The following is an 18924-nucleotide window of genomic DNA, read 5'->3' as shown; positions in this document are numbered from 1 at the left end:
GTTCAGTCGTGGGTAAGGCAGGTGGTAAACTTCGGTTTGTCGCTTAGAATGCTGGATAAGTAGACTGCAAAAGAGATTGCTTACAGATAACTCTTGCGACCGGTCTAGAATATTGCTCAAGTCTGTGGGACACGTACCAGATAGGGCTAACAGGGAATATTAAACGTATACAGAGAAGGGCAGCACGAATGGTCACAGATTTGTTTAATCCGAGGGAGAGTGGCAGAGATACTGAAGGAACTGAACTGGCAGACTCTTGAAGGCAGACATGAACTATCCCGAGAGTGTCTATTAAGAAAATTTCAAGAGCCGGCTTTAAATGGTTAGTCTAGGGATATACTGGAACCCGCTACGTACCGCTCACACAGGGATCGTCAGGATAAGATCAGAATAATTACAGCGCTCACAGAGGCATTCAGATAATCATTCATCCCGCACTCCATACGTGAATGGAATAGGAAGAATCCATAATAACTGGTACAATGAGGTGTACCCTCCGCCATGCACCTCACGCTCGTTTGCAGAGAACAGATGTAGATGTAGAAGAAATTACTGTTGCCATGGCAGAGCATGCCTGGAGACAATGTGCGATTTTCAAGCACTCCACGAACTGTGTCACTACAAGTGAGCATTCCATGGCCTACAGTTCCAAAAGTGCTGAGAAAAATTGTGAAATGGTATCTCTAGTGCAACTCCAGGCTATCGTGGACGCAGATGGTCGTCACACTGAGCAACATTTGTAACCTGGTACTTACAGACAGTGTGCTATTAAGAAATGTCACTCTATTATGTGGAAATTAAAATGTGTTTCTTTCAATGGTTTATTCGTTATTTCTCTTCCGCATGTCTTTACAAATTTTTCAGAAAGTTTCATTGTCCTAGTATCGCTCATTTTCCTCGGGAGCTCTCTGAAGTAGCAGAAGTTTAATTACAACAATCCTGCGTCTAAGATTCAATAGGAATTCCACTGTTAAACGCAGGGGAATAAGGGATAGATAAGAATCGAAACAAAGTACAGAAACTGTGAAATCAGCCAAGTAACTCAATTAATAACGACAAAAATAGAATAAAATCATGTCTAATGGCGCAAGCTGCAATCAGTTTCCGTTGCGTTATCAACAATACTGAAGACAACAATAGCTACACCTCGAAGTTTTGTAGGTAGAGTGAAATTCTCTCTTTGTCTATTCTTCCATTTTTATACTAGCGAAAGAAACAACTACGTCGGAAGATTTTATAGTTACATTAGTGAAATCGCCAATGCTTCGCAATTGCTATATATGTATGGAAACTGGATGTACGTCGTAATCTGCGTCTGCCCCATCTCTCTGTCCATATTCTTCTCTCCGCTCTCTCTGTCCATCTCATCCTCCTCCCCCTCTCTCTGTGGATCACCTCCTCCTCCCCCTCTCTGTCGTTTTCCTCCTCCCCTCTCTCTCTCTGTCCATCTCCTACCTCCCCTAATTATGTTCGTTTCCTTCCAGATCTGTGTCAACCTTCTCTTCCCCCCCCCCCCCTCTGACTTTGAACTTATTTTACTGGTGTCACAAAGGAAACCTTGGTTGTGAATTGAAGTTGCTTAAAATGAATGGGTAAATCGGTTGGGATCATTGGTATTCGGGGTATGAGAGACAAAAAGACCCCTCTGTGTGCTGGGCCTCTGAGAATAGTGGCTTCAGGGACAGTATTTCGCGTGGTTTTAATCTGCGAATGGGTAGGACTACATATTCTCGGACGATTCAGTTTGCGTAGTAGTATTGTAACCATAAGGCGATAAGCCATAATTACATATTTCCTGTTTTCTGTTAAAACTGACTGCGAGCAATAAAACGAAACAGCACATTCCTGTGTAGACAAATTTTGCTTGAAATTGTAGATAAGAAGAAAAAATATGCATAGGAGAAACAATTTGTCTAATCGGTTAAATGCCTTGATTCGTAGTTAAAATTGACTGTGCGAAAGAAAACTAAAACGTACATTTTCAAAGCACAGCATTTTTTTCCTCGCAGTCTGTTTTGACGGAAAACCTGTACAGTATTGTTTAAAAAAACACCCAGCCTATATCCGGCTGAATGTTTAAGAGTATTATGCAAAAATTTGAAATAAACCATCAAGACCTTTTCGAGACAGGTGTTAAGACATTAGTCTATTATGCTAATGTGAACAATCATCACCTGCATAATGGAATGACAAGAAAGAAACTTTGTGGCGGACGAGGACTCAAACTCGGATTTCCCTCTTAACGCAGGCGATCCCCTCACCGTCAGCCCATCCGGGCACGACTTACGGCCACACACAAACTTTCATATGTCGTCAAGCATTTGTCTACAACCTGTATTCGTACATCCATCATGTGTATGTCTCACCTGTACGGGAATATACATAATGGATGTACGAGTACATCGAAATAACACAGGCACTGCAATATCGTATTTAGCAAAACATCGTGTAAAATTTTGAAGTAAATCGGTGCAGAACTTCTCGTGATTTTTGCTAACAATGTTTTCCCCTTATATAATGCATAGACATTTATATACCGCACATATAAGAAATAGAAATTAGCTATATTTTCTTCGATAATTATTCCTTTCCTCTTTTTAAGTACTGACGGCGGGAAATAATCTTGGTTGATCGAAACCGTTTACAGCAGAGTGAAACGCTCATGTGATTGTGTAGTAAAAATACAAAAATACAACAACTTTACCAATCATCTACTCTCTGAAGAGAGAATGTCATTTTTTCCCAAAGACAAGGGTCCGTTGCGTCCAGTCGTGCATGCGCACTTCCACCATTATACGAAGGGTTGACAAGCAGGGTCTCACTTCGCACTACAACCAAGTGAAAAATTAGTGGTACCTCATTAACGGAATGAGATGTGTCACTGTTATACAGGGTATCCCAGACATTTAGGTTCAAAATTCTACAAACCTTACTTGGTCTAGGACTGAGTATTTTGAGATAAGGAGGTAAAGCCTGGGAGTGAACATTTCAGGTGCCTCGAGTTGACGAAAGATCAGTGCATGTTGACACATAACATTGGCAAACTGCCTACGTTTGACGTAACAAAAAACTGTCTGCCTCATCGATGTTGGTCGTGCCACCTTCAAGAACAATACACTACCGGCTGTGATTGGTTTATGATGGAGTTTACCATTGATTATAGTTCTTGACTGACGGCCGCAGCAATACAAAGCATCAAGCACTTCGTTTTCGGGCTACAAGTGGCCCATCGCGACCATCCGACCGCCGTGTCATCCTCAGCTGAGGATGCGGATAGGAGGGGCGTGTGGTCAGCCCACCGCTCTCCCGGTCGTTATAATGGTTTTCTGTGACCGGAGCCGCTACTACTCGGAGGCGTAGCTCCTCAATTGGCATCACGAGGCTGAGTGCACCCCGAAAAATGGCAACAGCGCATGGCGGCCTGGATGGTCACCCATCCAAGTGCCAGCCACGCCCGACAGTGCTTAACTTCGGTGGTCTGACGGGAACCGGTGTATCCACTGCGGCAAGGCCGTGAAGACATACAGACATCCATTTAATGGTAAGTTCAGTGGGATGTAACGTCCGAAAGGCCGAACTAATGTACAAATTAAGTGGAAGAAATTTATCGCCATTGCTAGAAACTTACGAAACATTGGTCTGGTCATGTAAAACCGGTATTATACCCTTCTCTATATGGTCATCACTGGGCTGGGACTAGCAATCAATGGCTCACTGTGAGAGGGTCAGGGTACCCAGGCAAAAGCTGTTTACTTGTACTGCTTCCAACTTTAAAACTTCCTGAGATTACCATGAATCTATGAATACATTGCCTGACAATAAAAGTGAAGCACCCAGAAATAGGAGAGCAAAAGAAATGAAACTTCACAGGTTGAGAGGATATGTGATGTTATTTCAGTGATTACAAAATCGAGTCAAATTTATAAAGAATTTGGCAGCATGAACCCGCTTACAGTATAATATTGTACCCCTTCTGGCCTGGAGGCATGCACAGTTTCTGTTGGGAAGGGTAACATAAAGCCTTTGTATCCTCTCCCCAGGCAGGCTGGCTCGCAACAGGTGTAACAGGTCGTTATGCACTGGAACGGAGTCGACGTCCAAGCTGACGCCACACATATTCTATCGGGCACAAATATAGGGATCTTGCTGGCCACAGGAGTATCTCAAAATAACGCAGACAGTTCATAGGGAGATGTGCCATGTGCTGACGAGCATTGCATGGCATCATGACCCCGTCACATTAGAGATAACACATGAGGATGCAAGATGTCTGTGACGTACCGTTGTGCCGTCAAATTTCCCTCAAATACTACCAGTCATGACCTGAGGTCATACGCAGCAGTTCCCCACACAATTACACCAGGAGTAACACTGCTGTACCTCACCAATATTTTGGAAGTATGGGATCTCTCCCAAAGTCGTCGCCATATTCGACAGTGATGGTCATCCAAGGTACGGGACATCACTGTACACAATGCCACACCATCCATCAGTAGTCCAACCTTCTTGGTCACGACACCACTCCAAACACACGTGTTTGTGTTGTGGTGGTAATACAGCTTACACATAGGTCGGTAATTTCCAGTCCTGGTGCTCTTAGTCTCCGACCAGTGGTGCAGAATGGCACATGTGAAGGCATTGCTAATTACACATATAAAATTTTTTTTCGTGATTTTCTTTAGATTTCTATTCTTTTTCTTTTGTTCATATGGGCATTTCTAATTGTGATTATGTAACATTCTACTGTGGTTTTTAAATATAAAGATTTAATTATGATTATTTCGTTTGCCAATGGATAAGTATGTTTCTTGCTTTGTACCTCTGGTAAAGTTTGTAAAGTTCTCTTTTGGAATATTATAAATTGTGAAAAATGCAGTCAATAACATTTATAAAGATTTATGTAATTTACTATAACGATATAACATCTATAGACAGGGGACAGCGATAGTGATATCGATTGTCGAAAGGTTGTTGTGTAGTAGAGGGGATGGTGGATGGTGTGTCTGTGAAGCGTGCGCGGAAAAATAGTACTGTGTTTTTTGAAAGTCATACGTAATTGTATCGACAGTGATACCGAACTATCAGATTGTTAATTCTCTTTACCACTGCAGTACGTAATGTCATCGCCAGCGAACTTTAAGAGCAAATAAACCGGACTGTGAAAGTGCCGCTAACAATACTTTGCTGTGGCCGACACGAACAGTGCTTTTATGCGAATGAACTTTGCTGCTGTTGGTTTTGGGTGGTGGAACTGTTGTCTATCACATTCTATGAAGCCGTGAAAGTGAAGACTTTAATTAACTGTGCAATATAAATGACCTTCAGTGACATTGTCGAAGTTTGAAATGAGAGAACAGAGTGGACATTGTTAATGGTGTGCTTCACACACAAGAACAATTCTATGAACTGTATTTTTGTGGCTAAGACTATATGAATGTGACGAACTGTGTAATTATGGACGATAGCGTCACGGACAGTGCATAAAGTGTAAAAACGAGCGATGTCTACGTAATGTACTTTGAAAGAGAGGACATGTCAACGACGTTCGTATACTGGCGTCTTGTGGTTTGTTAATCACCAAGGGGTTAATGATACAGCTGTGCCGGGACTTTATTTGCATTTCGCCGGAGAAGATTAACCAGCGGAACTGCCTGTATCCTGGTCTCATCATCGTAACACGCCGACATCGTGCTGCCCAACGCAACGCTTCGTATGCAACAAAAAGTTAAGAGATTTCGCCGAACGCTGTCCCCTGACCTAGAAACTTTCTTTATCTATTAAAAGTATAAGAATTATAGACTCTATTCAAATAAATTCTTTGTTTAGTTTATGTTTGCTTTCTGCTAACGAAAATAAAATTACAATCAGTGAATTAAAAGTTGCCTGGTAGTCATTGTTGAAACACCAGTAAATACGAGGGCCGTTCAGAAAGTAACCTCCGGTTGATTTAAAAAAAAATACACCAAGTTAAATAAAAATATTTTAATATATACATCTTACAACTACATCTTTGCACTATTTTTCTACATAGTCTCCATAGCGATTGAGGCACTTATCGTATCTCTTCACAAGCTTTGAAATTCCTTCTGCATAAAAATCACCCGCTTGTGCCTGGAGCCAGCCTGTGACCGCATCTTTGAGCTCTTCGTCGTCATCAAACCGCTGTGACCCGAGCCATTTCTTCAAATGCATGAAGAGGTGATAATCACTTGGCGCCAGGTCTGGGCTGTAAGGTGGATGGTTGATAACGTCCCACTTGAAGGACTCAAGAAGGGCCGTTGTTCTGCGAGCAGAGTGAAGACGGGCGTTATCGTGCAAAAAAACGATACCGGAAGTCAGCATACCACGGCGTTTGTTCTGTATAGCCCGTCGTAACTTTTTTATTGTTTCACAGTACACGTCTTGATTAATGGTCGTACCACGTTCCATGAATTCAACCAACAACACCCCTTTGGCATCCCAAAACACCGTTGCCATCAGTTTTCTGGCAGAAAAATCTTGCGAGGCTTTTCTTGGTTTGGTAGGCGAATTTGAATGTGCCCACATCTTTGATTGTTCTTTTGTCTCAGGGTTCACGTACTTAATCCAGGTTTCGTCACCGGTCACGATTCTGTTTAACAATGGTTCTCCTTCGTCCTCATAACGTGACAGAAAGTCTAATGCAGAGGCCATTCTTTGAGTTTTGTGGTGGTCGGTAAGAATTTTGGGCACCCATCGTGCACAGAACTTACGGTAACCCAATCTTGCTGTCACTATCTCGTACAAGAGAGTCTTAGAAATCTGTGGAAAACCAGTAGACAACTCCGACATTGAGAAACGTCGATTTTCACGAACTTTTGCATCAACTGTCTGAACGAGTTCGTCAGTCACCAATGATGGTCTACCACTCCTCTCTTCATCATGAACGTTTTCTCGTCCACTTTTAAATAAACGTACCCATTCACGGACAACTCCTTCACTCAACTCTTGGTCCGTACACGGCACAAAGCTCACGATGAATAGCTGCTGCAGAATCTCCTTTGGCTGTAAAAAACCTTATGACAGCACGCACTTCACATTTGGCGGGGTTTTCTATTGCAGCACACATTTCAAACTGCCACAAAAACTAAACTAGCGCAGGTACGACGTTCACTCGACCACGGCTTGATGCCGACTGACCTGTTGAGTGCGTGAACGCACAGATGGCGTCGCTACTCCCCCCACAACCCGGACTGTGACCAATCGGAGGTTACTTTCTGAACCGCCCTCGTATAAACTTCTTCCTCTCATTAGAACTGATTCTCCTTGCATGTCAAAATTATTGTAGTTATTTTATGTAGTTTTATATATTGTTATGAGACTAGATATATGACAGTGACTAATAAGAGTATTTTGTCGCGAAATGTGGCGTCACGCGAAAATTACGGCGACTGCCATAATTGCTTGCGTTCTGACCAATAACGTAAAAGCAGCTATTCCCGTATTGGTGCATTTCCTGGCGTGAGCGTGAATTATAAATGTCAGCTGTCAAATCACGTAGGGACTGTTTACCCAGTAATAAAAGTTTTTTATATTGTATTGCTACGAGTTGTAGTATTAAGAGACACTGGTTATACTCAAAAGTGGGTAGATGTATGGTGAACCCCCCAGTGTTCATGCAATTATTAACAGTATTGTGAGTGATTCACGAAATTTCGTCACTTTTTCTAATTCCTTTCAGATATTGTCTTAGATGTCTTTGAAGTTTCAGAGAATATATACACAATTTTGTCGGTTCAGGTTTATTTCAGAGCAGTTTCTCGTGAATATTAGAGTATTCAGTTCATAAACAAAGTGGGATCGTGACCAATTGAGAAGTATAACAAAGAGTGTGGTTTTCCAACTAGAATTTTGGATGACTTCACAGTTCAGATTTTGATAATTATTTTTCCTGTGGGTTGAGGTCATCACACACAGAATGTTGCACAAAGTCCATTTCCTGTTTTTGGGTGACAGACACTGATGGGGTCGCAATTTGCTTGATGCACAATTAGGTGTTTCTCCCTTGTGGTGCTGAGAGATGATCGACCAGAAACGTGACAGTGGGTATCCCTGTCCTCACGTCTAATATCGGGCCACTGACACTTCTGACTGGCACACTCATCTGGACACGGCATGATTCGACCAGCTGGCCAAATGGAGATCCAAAAAGAGGTCCATTTCAAACTGTGTCAGGTGTTGATATTGTTGCCTCACTCAAGTATGCAGCATCTCAGTGTTCTTCACAATTACCATTCAACATTTTACATTACTTACAACCCTTATATACCCTGCCAGGCCTGGTAAGTACTCCAAACACAACCAACGCTAACGCACTCTTTTGTCCATTCTACTTGTCACACAGAATTGCAACTCAAATTATTTAGACACACACCGATGGTGTGTACATACACGAAATTACATTAACATCTGGCCATGTCGTATGGGTGCTTCACTTTTTTTTGCCAGGCAGAGTTACTGGGAACATCTAAGCAGCACTAATTCTGTGTGGAGTGGAAATTGTTTCAAGTGAAAACAAGAGAAAAACATTCACTCGTCTTGCCTCTCGTGCAGGGCCTTCTGCCGACTTTTGTTTAATGATTTTTCTGACTTTCTTCAGCACGAGAGGCTGGCATTATCAAAGTTTGAGCCTCTGTTACTAGTAATAGACTGGTGTCGATCCCACATCCAGAGATTATACGTAACTTACCTGTTATTCCAATGTCTCTGGGTCTTATGCTAGTTACTACCATTGTGGTTCTCCCTTTGTAACATGCATCAGGCAACGATGAGAGAAGATGGGACAAGCTACCAGTATTAACCCATCAGAAATATAAGAGCTGCTGTACAGATTAATGGCTGTGTGAAGGAGGGGCCATCAAGCTGTGTACCTTGTGGCCCCTCATACTATTATAACAGGTGTTGGGGTCGTATGCAAATGACGAATACTACCTGGCACTATAGTTCTCCTGAGCTTTTACACACAGGTACATCCATCGTGATGATGCGTGCAGAACTGGATCTCGTCTGAACAAATGATGTAGTGCCACTAACGTGTCCACTGTTGTCACCGGACACACTACTGGGTCTGCCCACGAACAAGATGTCTGTCCTTTCGGGCACTATTCGCGTGGAGCCGTTGATATCGTACATGATGTTGTGTATGGAACTCCTAACCGTTGCAGACAGCAGTGTCACCGAACGATATAACACAGTCTCAATAGGCCAGTATAGAGCCGCAGTCTATTTCTCACACGAGCTTGCAGACATTACTCTTTCTTACAGGAGGAGTTACACGATCTTCTCGCGAATAAACAACTTCCAGATGCGATTTCTGAATGAGGATCCCACTACATCATCTTTCCTTGTACATATACTGGCGTTATTTCTGTCTACTTTGTGTGGTTATCCTGAAATGCATATCTTTTGCATGTCAGTGCATGAAGCAGACTTACGCGTTCGTTGTGTGTTGCCTTTGTGGTGTTGCAATTTTCATGGCCAGCAGTGTATATTGAGATTTGCGCAATTAATACTAGCACACTTTGTTTGAAGTCAGCGAAGATTGTGCCGTTCAGAGCTACCTGCACCTCCGCCTCGGCGAGGCCGGCCGCCCCCGCGTCCCCGTGGCGCAGCTGCGCCTGCGCCGCGGCGCGCGCCACCTCGTTGCGCAGCTGCACACGGCACGCGGCTCGCACTGCACGCAGCCGCTCCTCCATCTCCAGCTCCAGCGCACGCACCTGCTTCTGCGCCTGCGCACGCCTGCAGCACGTGCAACAGTCTAATGCATATCCTCGCTCTCGAAACCCTGTTTTATGGCTCTTTTACACGAACGACTTTATTGTGTCAGTCGATTACTCGTGACAAGTGAATCTACAGCAGCGTCAATGTCCTATTTTTCCTGTGTCTTGTGTAGACGTCAGAGCCAAAATTGCGTGAGTTAAATGAAATTGAGGGATCATCCTTCTGACAGGAAGATGGTATATAGTAACATCCATAAAGAACGAATAACTGCAGCAGAAGTTACTAATACACTACTGGCAATTAAAATTGCTACACCACGAAGATGAAGTGCTACAGATGCGAAATTTAACCGACAGGAAGAAGATGCTGTGATATGCAAATGATTAACTTTTCAGAGCATTCACACAAGATTGGTGCCGGTGGCGACAACTATAACGTGCTGACATGAGAAAAGTTTCCAACCGATTTCTCATACAGAAACAGCAGTTGACCGGCGTTGCCTGGTGAAACGTTGTTGTGGTGCCTCGCGTGAGGAGATGAAATGCGTACCATCACGTTTCCGACTTTGATAAAGGACGGATCTTAGCCTAGCGCGATTGCGGTTTATCGTATCGCGACATAGCTGCTCGCTTTGGTCGAGATCCAATTACTGTTAGCAGACTATGGAATCGGTAGGTTCAGGAGGGTAATACGGAACACCGTGCTGGATCCCAACGGCCTCGTATCACTAGCAGTCGAGATGACAGGCATCTTATCCGCATGGCTGTAGCGGATCGTGCAGCCTCGTCTCGATCCCTGAGTCAACAGATGGGGACGTTTGCAAGACGACAGCCATCTGCACGAACAGTTCGACGACGTTTGCAGCAGCGTGGACTATCACCTCGGAGACCATGGCTGCGATTACCCTCGACGCTGCATCACAGACAGGAGCGCCTTCGATGGTGTATTCAACGACGAACCTGGGTGCACGAATGGTAAAACGTCATTTTTTCGGACGAATCCAGGTTCTGTTTACAGCATCATGACGGTCGCATCCGTGTTTGGCGACATCGCGGTGAACGCACATTGAAAGCATGTATTCGTCATCGACATACTGGCGTATCACCCGGCGTGATGGTATGGGGTGGCATTGTTTACACGTCTCGGTCACCTCTTGTTCGCATTGACGGTACTTTGAACAGTGGACGTTACATTTCAGATGTGTTACGACCCGTGGCTCTACCCTTCATTCGATCCCTGCGAAACCCTACATTTCAGCAGGATAATGCACGACCGCTTGTTGCAGGTCCTGTACGGGCCTTTCTGGATACAGAAAATGTTCGACTGCTGCCCTGGCCAGCACATTCTCCAGATCTCTCACCAATTGAAAACGTCTGGTCAATTGTGGCCGGGCAACTGGCTCGTCTCAATACGCCAGTCACTACTCTTGATGAACTGTGGTGTGTGGAAGCTGCATGGGCAGCTGTACCTGTACACGCCATCCAAGCTCTGTTTGACTCAATGCCCAGGCGTATCAAGGTCGTTATTACGGCCAGAGGTGGTTGTTCTGCGTACTGATTTCTCAGGATCATTGCACCCAAATTGCGTGGAAATGGAATCACATGTCAGTTCTAGTAGGCTATAACATATTTGCCTAATGAATACCCGTTTATCATCTGCGTTTCTTCTTGGTGTAGCAATTTTAATGGCCAGTAGTGTAACTAAAGCCAATTTGGCAGGGAATATTCTTCACAAAGGCACACTGTTTGCTCAAAAGTATCCCGACACCTCCATGTAAAGCGGAATTTACTACTAGATGACATGAGAAGTGGATCCGCCAGTATAAAAGGGGGCGGGAAATACTGTGTTGTCAGCAGGAAGCGGTAACAGCAGAATGTGTCTGTCAGCAGAGTTCAGTGGGCTAGTCATTGGATGTCAGCTGAGTAACAGTTCCATTAGGGACACTTCAATCCTTTTGAAGCTGCCCAAGTTGACTGTTGGTGATGTGATTGTGAAGTGAAAACACGAAGGTTCAAAAATGGTTCAAATGACTCTGAGCGCTATAGGACTTAACATCTGAGGTCTTCAGTCCCCTAGACTTAGATCTACTTAAACCTAAGGACAGCACACACATCCATGCCCGAGGCAGGATTCGAACCGTAGCGGTCGCGCGGTTCCAGACTGTAGCGCCTAGAACCGCACGGCTACCCCGGCCGGTGCGGTTCCGGACTGAAGCGCTCGGCCAAAACGGCTGGCAAACGCGAAGGGTCAACCGCAGTTAAACCAAGACTAGACAGACCTCATGTGCTGACGAACAGGGACCGTCGACCATTCTGGAGGGTGGCTGTATGAAATCGCCTAAAATTAGCGGAAGGAATCGCTTATGATCTCCAAAGTGCTACCAACAATCCAGCTACCACAATTAGTGCGCGTAGGGAGTGAAAAGGATGGGGTACAACGGACGATCACCTCTTCAAACGCCTGTAGTTAATCCCAAGTGATGATTCATCTGGTCTCAAGAGCAACACTACTGGACAGTGGATCAGTGAAAACGAGTGATGAATCACGCTACACCTGCGCCAATGTAATGCAAGGTTTGGGTTTGGCGAAAGTCTGGAGAACATTACCTGCCATCATGTATAGTGCCAAAAGTGAAGCACCGAGGTGGTGTTACGATATGGGAGTGTTTTTCATAATTAGGGTGTGGTCTCCCTATTGCACTTTTAAAAGTGCTAAATGTGGATGGATAAATCAGCATCTATGTGGCAATGGTCTGTGGACAATAACATTCTTGATTTGTACTGGATACCCAGAGTTCCGATCTCGACCCCAATATCACATCTATCGGATGAGGTAGAACGTCAACTTCACTCCAGACCCCAGCGCCCAGTATCGTCAACTCTGGTTTCTGCTGTTGAGGAAGAATGAGCTTTCATTCCTCCACAGACATTCAGACAGCTAATCGGAAGTGTTCCCAGCAGTGTTGATGCCCTCATAAAGGCGAAGGGAGGAGAGAGCCCATATTAATGTCACCTAATAGGTTTATCAGTTAGTGTATATGATAAATCCTTCGCTCTAGTGAAAACTGAATGAATAGGAAAAGAGATATCTAAAAATTACAAAAAAAACATCATTAATTTGTTTGGGAAAATAACTCCATACTGACAGAGCAAAGACGACTTAGAAAGCACTTGTTACTTTATCCTCTCTGCCTTATTTCCTTTCTAAGTGCCAAATATCATGCAAAACAGACGAAGTACTTCATGGATATCAGTGTCCAACAGGCAAAATATTTTGGCAAGCAACCACGATTCTATTGTCGAGTGTACTGATGATTTTTTTTTAATCCATCTAGGATGGATACAGTGAGGTGCAGGAGGGCATAGTCTTTCAGGCGATTATATTAGCTTAACTTATTGGTAATCTGCTTCGACATTCTATTATTTTGGGGGGAAAGGCGAAGTTCGGTGGAGGATCCGAGGGACAGCTCTGGCATTCGTCTTCCTGGCCGAGGGGAAATATCCAAAAAACCCGGCTAGAGCTGCTGCATCGAGTGTGTCTGTCAGTTTCAGGCAGGCTGCATCTACTGGAGTCGCAATTGCATTCTCTTATGGCGCCGACTAGTTCGCTAGTACCCGTTTATAGTGCAGCTAGGAGTTGTTAGGTTTCATACATGACTGACGTTGGTTGTGCTGCATCGCCTTTCATGTGGGAAACTGATTGCCTAGGTGCTGACGCTGGCTGACAGACCTTGTCCTTGGTCCGAGGTGTAAGGAGTATGAGCAGATAGTTGCCGATCCTCCTGTTCTTGTCGCTTTGGTGGTGATAACCTCCCGTTAGTGGATAGGCTTGAAGGTCATCTAAAAAATCATAGAGACACACGAGTACCAGTCAAGCAGCGGTAGCACTGCTCCTACTTCGTCATCTTATTATTGCCATCGCTGTCGTTCCCGGCCAGCTTGAACGGTAACTGAACGACGGTAGCGACTTTGTCCCCCGTTTCCACGCTGAGCCATGTCGTATGTGTAGGCGAGCGAGACGAGTGACAGCGGCAACGAAGCGACCCGCAGCGAGTCGAGTAGCAGAGATGCTAATTGCCTAGGAGCTGGAGCAGGGCTCCACCCTCCTTGTCATATGTCGATCTGTATGCGATCCAGCACTTCCTCTCTCCTCTTACTGCCGTCAAGTCACTCCATCCGAGATTGGCGCCCAGTGGCGCTTGCTGGTGGCGTTTCGGCTGTTTTTCGCCCCCGCCCCCCCCCCCCCCCAGGTACTTAGTTCATTGCGAGATACCTCCTTCCTCTTCTTAATCAGGCTCAATGTGGGTTCCCAGAACTTATTAAGGATGTATCCGGTGTCACGATTGTACAGCGGTTCTCTTACTAGAATCTCGATAGATTCTTAATGACACAGTTCCACAAGTTAGACGCGTGTGTCAGAACCTTAGTACGGTAGCACTCCATTCCGTGTAATTCCGACAGGCAGGCTGCCGGCTTGTTAGGCAATTGCAGTCCTGTGTGCCGTTGGTGTTCTCGGCAACGATCTTTGACTACACGCACTGTTCTACCTATAGAAGTCATACCACATTGACAGGACATCTGACAGACCCCGGATTTCCATAGTCCGTGGTCGTCCTTGACACTACCAATCAGGCCTGTGCTATAGCTGGTGGGCATAATATAGCCTTCACTTGATAATTCCGAAGAATTAATCCAATCTTTCCATATAACGTGCCACAAAATAGGTAATGTGTAATGGCCGCCTCCTCTTCTGTTTCGGCCAGTTGTCTGGTCGGTGTACAACGTAGAGCTGTCCGAATTTGTCACTGTGTAGCCGTTTTACCGGAACAACGTCCTCAGATGTTCAAGTTTTTCGTTGAGCTTTCCACTGCCAGAGAGGATGCCAGCCCCACGTACCAATGTTTTGAGCGCACCGTTGCTCTGCGCCGGGTTGTGGCTGTTGTCTACATCTAACAAGGGAACCTCCCCATCGCACCACCCTCAGATTTAGTTATAAGTTGGCACAGGGATAGGCCATGAAAAACTGAACACAGATCAATCGAGAAAACAGGAAGAAGTTGTATGGAACTATGAAAAAAATAAGCAAAATATGCAAACAGTAGTCCGTGTGCATGATAAGCCACATCAAGGTACGTATACACCAAGGAGCACCGTTGTCCCGTGGTTACCGTAAGCAGCTACGGAACTGAAGGACCCTGGTTCAATGCTCCTTCGAGTGAAAAGTTTTAATTTTTTATTTTCAGACAATTATCAAAGTTCATGCACTCAGACATGATCAACTTCGCTCTCCAAAATTCCAGGACATGTTCAGATTTGCTTGGACACATGCAGGATTTGACGGTCTACACACGGAAAAACTTGAAAACGTTAAAAACGTATGTTTTGACAGAGCACAGGGAAAACTGTGCGACTGTGAAACTCTTGCATTCATTTGTTGCCGTTTATGTGACAAAGGCGAGGTAGAAGAATCTTTTTACCCATTCGCCAAGTGCGCAAGTTAGGTGGGTCGACAACATATTCTTGTAATGTGACGCACATGCCGTCACCAGTGTCGTATAGAATATTTCAGACGTGTTTTCCTGTGGAGGAATCGGTTGACTTATGAATTTGCGATCAAATGTTTTCGGTTCCTATTGGAGAGGCACGTCATTTCGTCTGCTAATCGCACGGTTTTGCGGTGCGGTCGCAAAACACAGACACTAAACTTATTACAGTGAACAGAGACGTCAATGAATGAACGGTCAGATCGTAACTTTGCGAAAACAAAAGTAAAATTTTTACTCGAGGGAGGACTCGAACCAACGACCTCTCGTTCCGCAGTTACTCACTCTAACCACATGACCACGGCGCTCCTCAGCTTATATATATCTTGATGTTGCATATGTTACACTTGGACTACTCAGTTTGTATATTTTGCTAATTTTTTCATAGTTCCACACAACTTCTTCCTGTTTTCTCGATTGATCTGTGTTCAGTTTTTCAAGGCCTATCCACTGTGTCAATTTATAACTAAATCTGAGGCGGGTGCGATGGGGAGGTTCCCTTGTAAGTATAGGCCAGTGTGCATCTTCTTACGCACACGCTGTGACTCAGCGTGCCGTCTGCTCTTCTTCTTACCAGGCCGTCCAGAAAGGGGAGCACTCTATCTGCTTCGACTTCCATAGTAAAGCTAATGTTCTGTTGTAAGGTATTGGGATGTATGAGGAAATCACTCAGCTTTCTCTCCCATGTTGCCATACGACGAAGGTAACGTCGACATACCGGGAGAAACAGAGAGGTTTCCATTCGGCTGACTGCTGTGCTTTCTCCTCGAAATATCCCATATACATGCTGGCAGCATTCATGTTCATTTCTGAAAATACTAACTGTTAACAACCGCCTACGATTAATCTTGATATATATATGCTGTATAAACACTTTATACATGAAGTGATAACTCTTGCTCCACGATCATACAATGCAGGCTTTCACGGCCGGTATTGTCTTCACTTAAAACTTCCGGGCTGATAGGCCGTGGTCAATGTATAAAACTCTCCCCTGGCATTTCGTCTCCGACTGCGGGAGACATTCTCCGAGGTACACCGGCGAACTGCGAAGAGAACTCGGCGAAGCGCTGATTATATAGGCAGTACAGAGGGCGCCACTGTCCATCACATGGCGTTGGCTATGAGACTGTCTCTGGTATTGCCAACATTCTCGATTGAAAGTAATCGATCGTCACGCTTGTGTAATAATTTTTACAGGAAAGACGAAGGTGTTAAATTGGATAAAATTTGGATGTCAGCGTTGCAGCAGAAACGTCATTTTCCTCAATATACATTGTTCTGAATTTAATGAATTTTGTTTAAAGAAGGACCTGAATTAACAAGACAGACTAGAATGTGCTAATATAAATGTTATTAATTTCTTTTCTGAAATGACATTTAACTGAAAGTAGTAGATAGTGAATTAATTCCATACACATCTTTAATCATTTTGATAATTATACTGCATAAATGGCAACATTTCTTCAATGTAGAATTATACATTTGTTTTTATGAATAGAGATGGTTCAAATGGCTCTAAGCACAATGGGACTTAACATCTGAGGTCATCAGTCCCCTAGACTTAGAACTACTTGTACCTAACTAATCTAAAGACATCACCCACATCCATGCCCGAGGCAGGATTCGAACCTGCGACCCTAGCAGCAGTGCGAATAGAGAATGCCTACTGATTAACAGTTACGTCCGCCTATAGTCTGATATGACAGAAAAATTCTGCAAACACATAATTGCATTTGTTGTCTTTCTTCCACTAAGATCTTCTTGAACATCATATTTTGAAGAGTTTTTTTTGCAGATGTCATTTGTTCATACGTTTTGAAACTATGTTTTCACGTAGTGACATTTGTTAAGAGTAGCACTCTGTAATCCATGTGCCTGTTAATTTAGAATCATGTAGTATATAGCTAAGCTTTCCTGCCTATTCGAACCCTTCTTTTCTAATTAATATCAGACGGAAGCTTATGTTGCCATAAATTTCCAGGCTATATGTTTTTTTGAGGTGCGGATATGTGTGAGAATCGTATTTGCTCCCACGTCGGAATATTTGCTGTTCGTTGACATTTTTTGTAAGTTTATTGATGAGTGTTAGCGCAGAGTATGTCTCACACAGTAATGCAGCTACCACTGGTTTAGAGGTGTCCAGCATTTTGATAATTTTTGCCCGAAAACAATGATTTATAAATTGGTGATTGTTGCTTCTAGCGTGGGCTTGGCAATTCATTGCGGCTGTAGCGACTACCGAGCGACCGCTGCGGCAGTGAAACCGCAATGGCTGGCTGCGCTCGCTAGTACATCGTACCTCATTCTGACGGTCTTAAGGTTTCGCTGTAAAGTGATAAATGTCGTATTGTGACATAGGGGAGGACGTTGATAAAACTGTGAGTAGTTACACTCGTTTGAAATTAGTAATAAAACTCCGTCCGAACAGGCCTTGGAAGGCCCAACGGTACCGACCGGCCGCCGTGTCATCCTCAGCCCACAGGCGTCACTGGATGCGGGTATGGAGGGGCATGTGGTCAGTACACCGCTCTCCCGGCTGTATGTCAGTTTCCGAGACCCAACAGCGCTCGGCAGACCGGATGGTCACCCATCCAAGTGCTAGCCAAGCCCGACAGCGCTTAACTTCGGTGATCTGACGGGAACTGGTGTTACCACTGCAGCGAGGCCGTTGGCTGAAGTGAGTAACAATTTCAATAAAAAAGAAAAATCGTGCAGTGATATGTTAACTGCTGTTATCTTTCACTATCCGCTTCCTAAAAATTACCAGCAAAAGAAAGTTAATAACTGTTATCAGTCGAACCTTTCATTACTCGCTTCCTAGAAATTACCAGCTAGAGAAAGTATATAATTAGGCTCTTCAGAAGAAGAGTAAAGAAGCAGCATCTATCGTTATAGGACATTAGCCGGTAATGTTATAACCACTGGGGAGCTCGTCTTTTATTTGAAGGATCGTCTTAAGTAACCATTCTGATTTATTTCTATGTCCAGGGCTACTAAAGCACATAAGGCTCTCATCCAGAATTAAAGTGTGCTGACGATGTAGTATGGATCCTATGAAGGTGTGGTCGGTAATAACCAAGGCTGAATTTCAGTTTGGTAGTGATCAGGGACTCTTTTGCAGATACTTGGTCGTCCAGGCCTTCGCTTTTAACCATGTCTCTGAAAATAGCAATAATGTCGCCGTACAAGAGGTAGTTCTCTAAGCCTATTCTTAACTGCATACATTACAGGTGATCGTCTATTTAGTAGCCCGTGATCCGGCCAGGCCGCTTGCCACGTGGAAATGAAATAAAACTTTGTAAATACTGGGAAATAAGTTTGTATTTTTCATTCACGAAATTAGAAAGCTTTTTATCGTTGAAAAATAATGGAGTAAACTAAGATGCCTTTAAGATGCAAAGTCCTTCGGGATACACGGATTGATATTCTGGATAACAAGCACAGAAAATAAGGAGTTGCTAACATGAACAGCAAACGCAAACAGATTGAAATTGATTTTTCAGAGAGCAGTAAGAAATATAATGAATTGCTGAGTGATTTCACGTGATTGTTTTACACAGCATCTGATGCATTCATGAACGTGTGAAACGCAATGTTAGTGACATTCTACAGTTGTGTTCCAGTCCGGCACTCGGAACCAG

General features: G+C 44.1%; 2 pseudogenes; both read right to left on the bottom strand.

The window, feature by feature from the left end:
* Positions 1-3401: 3401 nt before the first annotated feature.
* On the bottom strand, positions 3402-3519 carry LOC126208599 (5S ribosomal RNA; annotated as a pseudogene).
* A 14319-nt stretch (positions 3520-17838) lies between these two features.
* Positions 17839-17956, bottom strand: LOC126206994 (5S ribosomal RNA; annotated as a pseudogene).
* Positions 17957-18924: the final 968 nt, after the last annotated feature.

This window comes from Schistocerca nitens, chromosome 1 (genome assembly GCF_023898315.1).
Source record: "Schistocerca nitens isolate TAMUIC-IGC-003100 chromosome 1, iqSchNite1.1, whole genome shotgun sequence".
NCBI lineage: Eukaryota > Metazoa > Arthropoda > Insecta > Orthoptera > Acrididae > Schistocerca > Schistocerca nitens.
The sequence above is the reverse complement of the archived record's forward strand: the minus strand, read 5'-3'. Positions and strand labels throughout refer to the sequence as shown.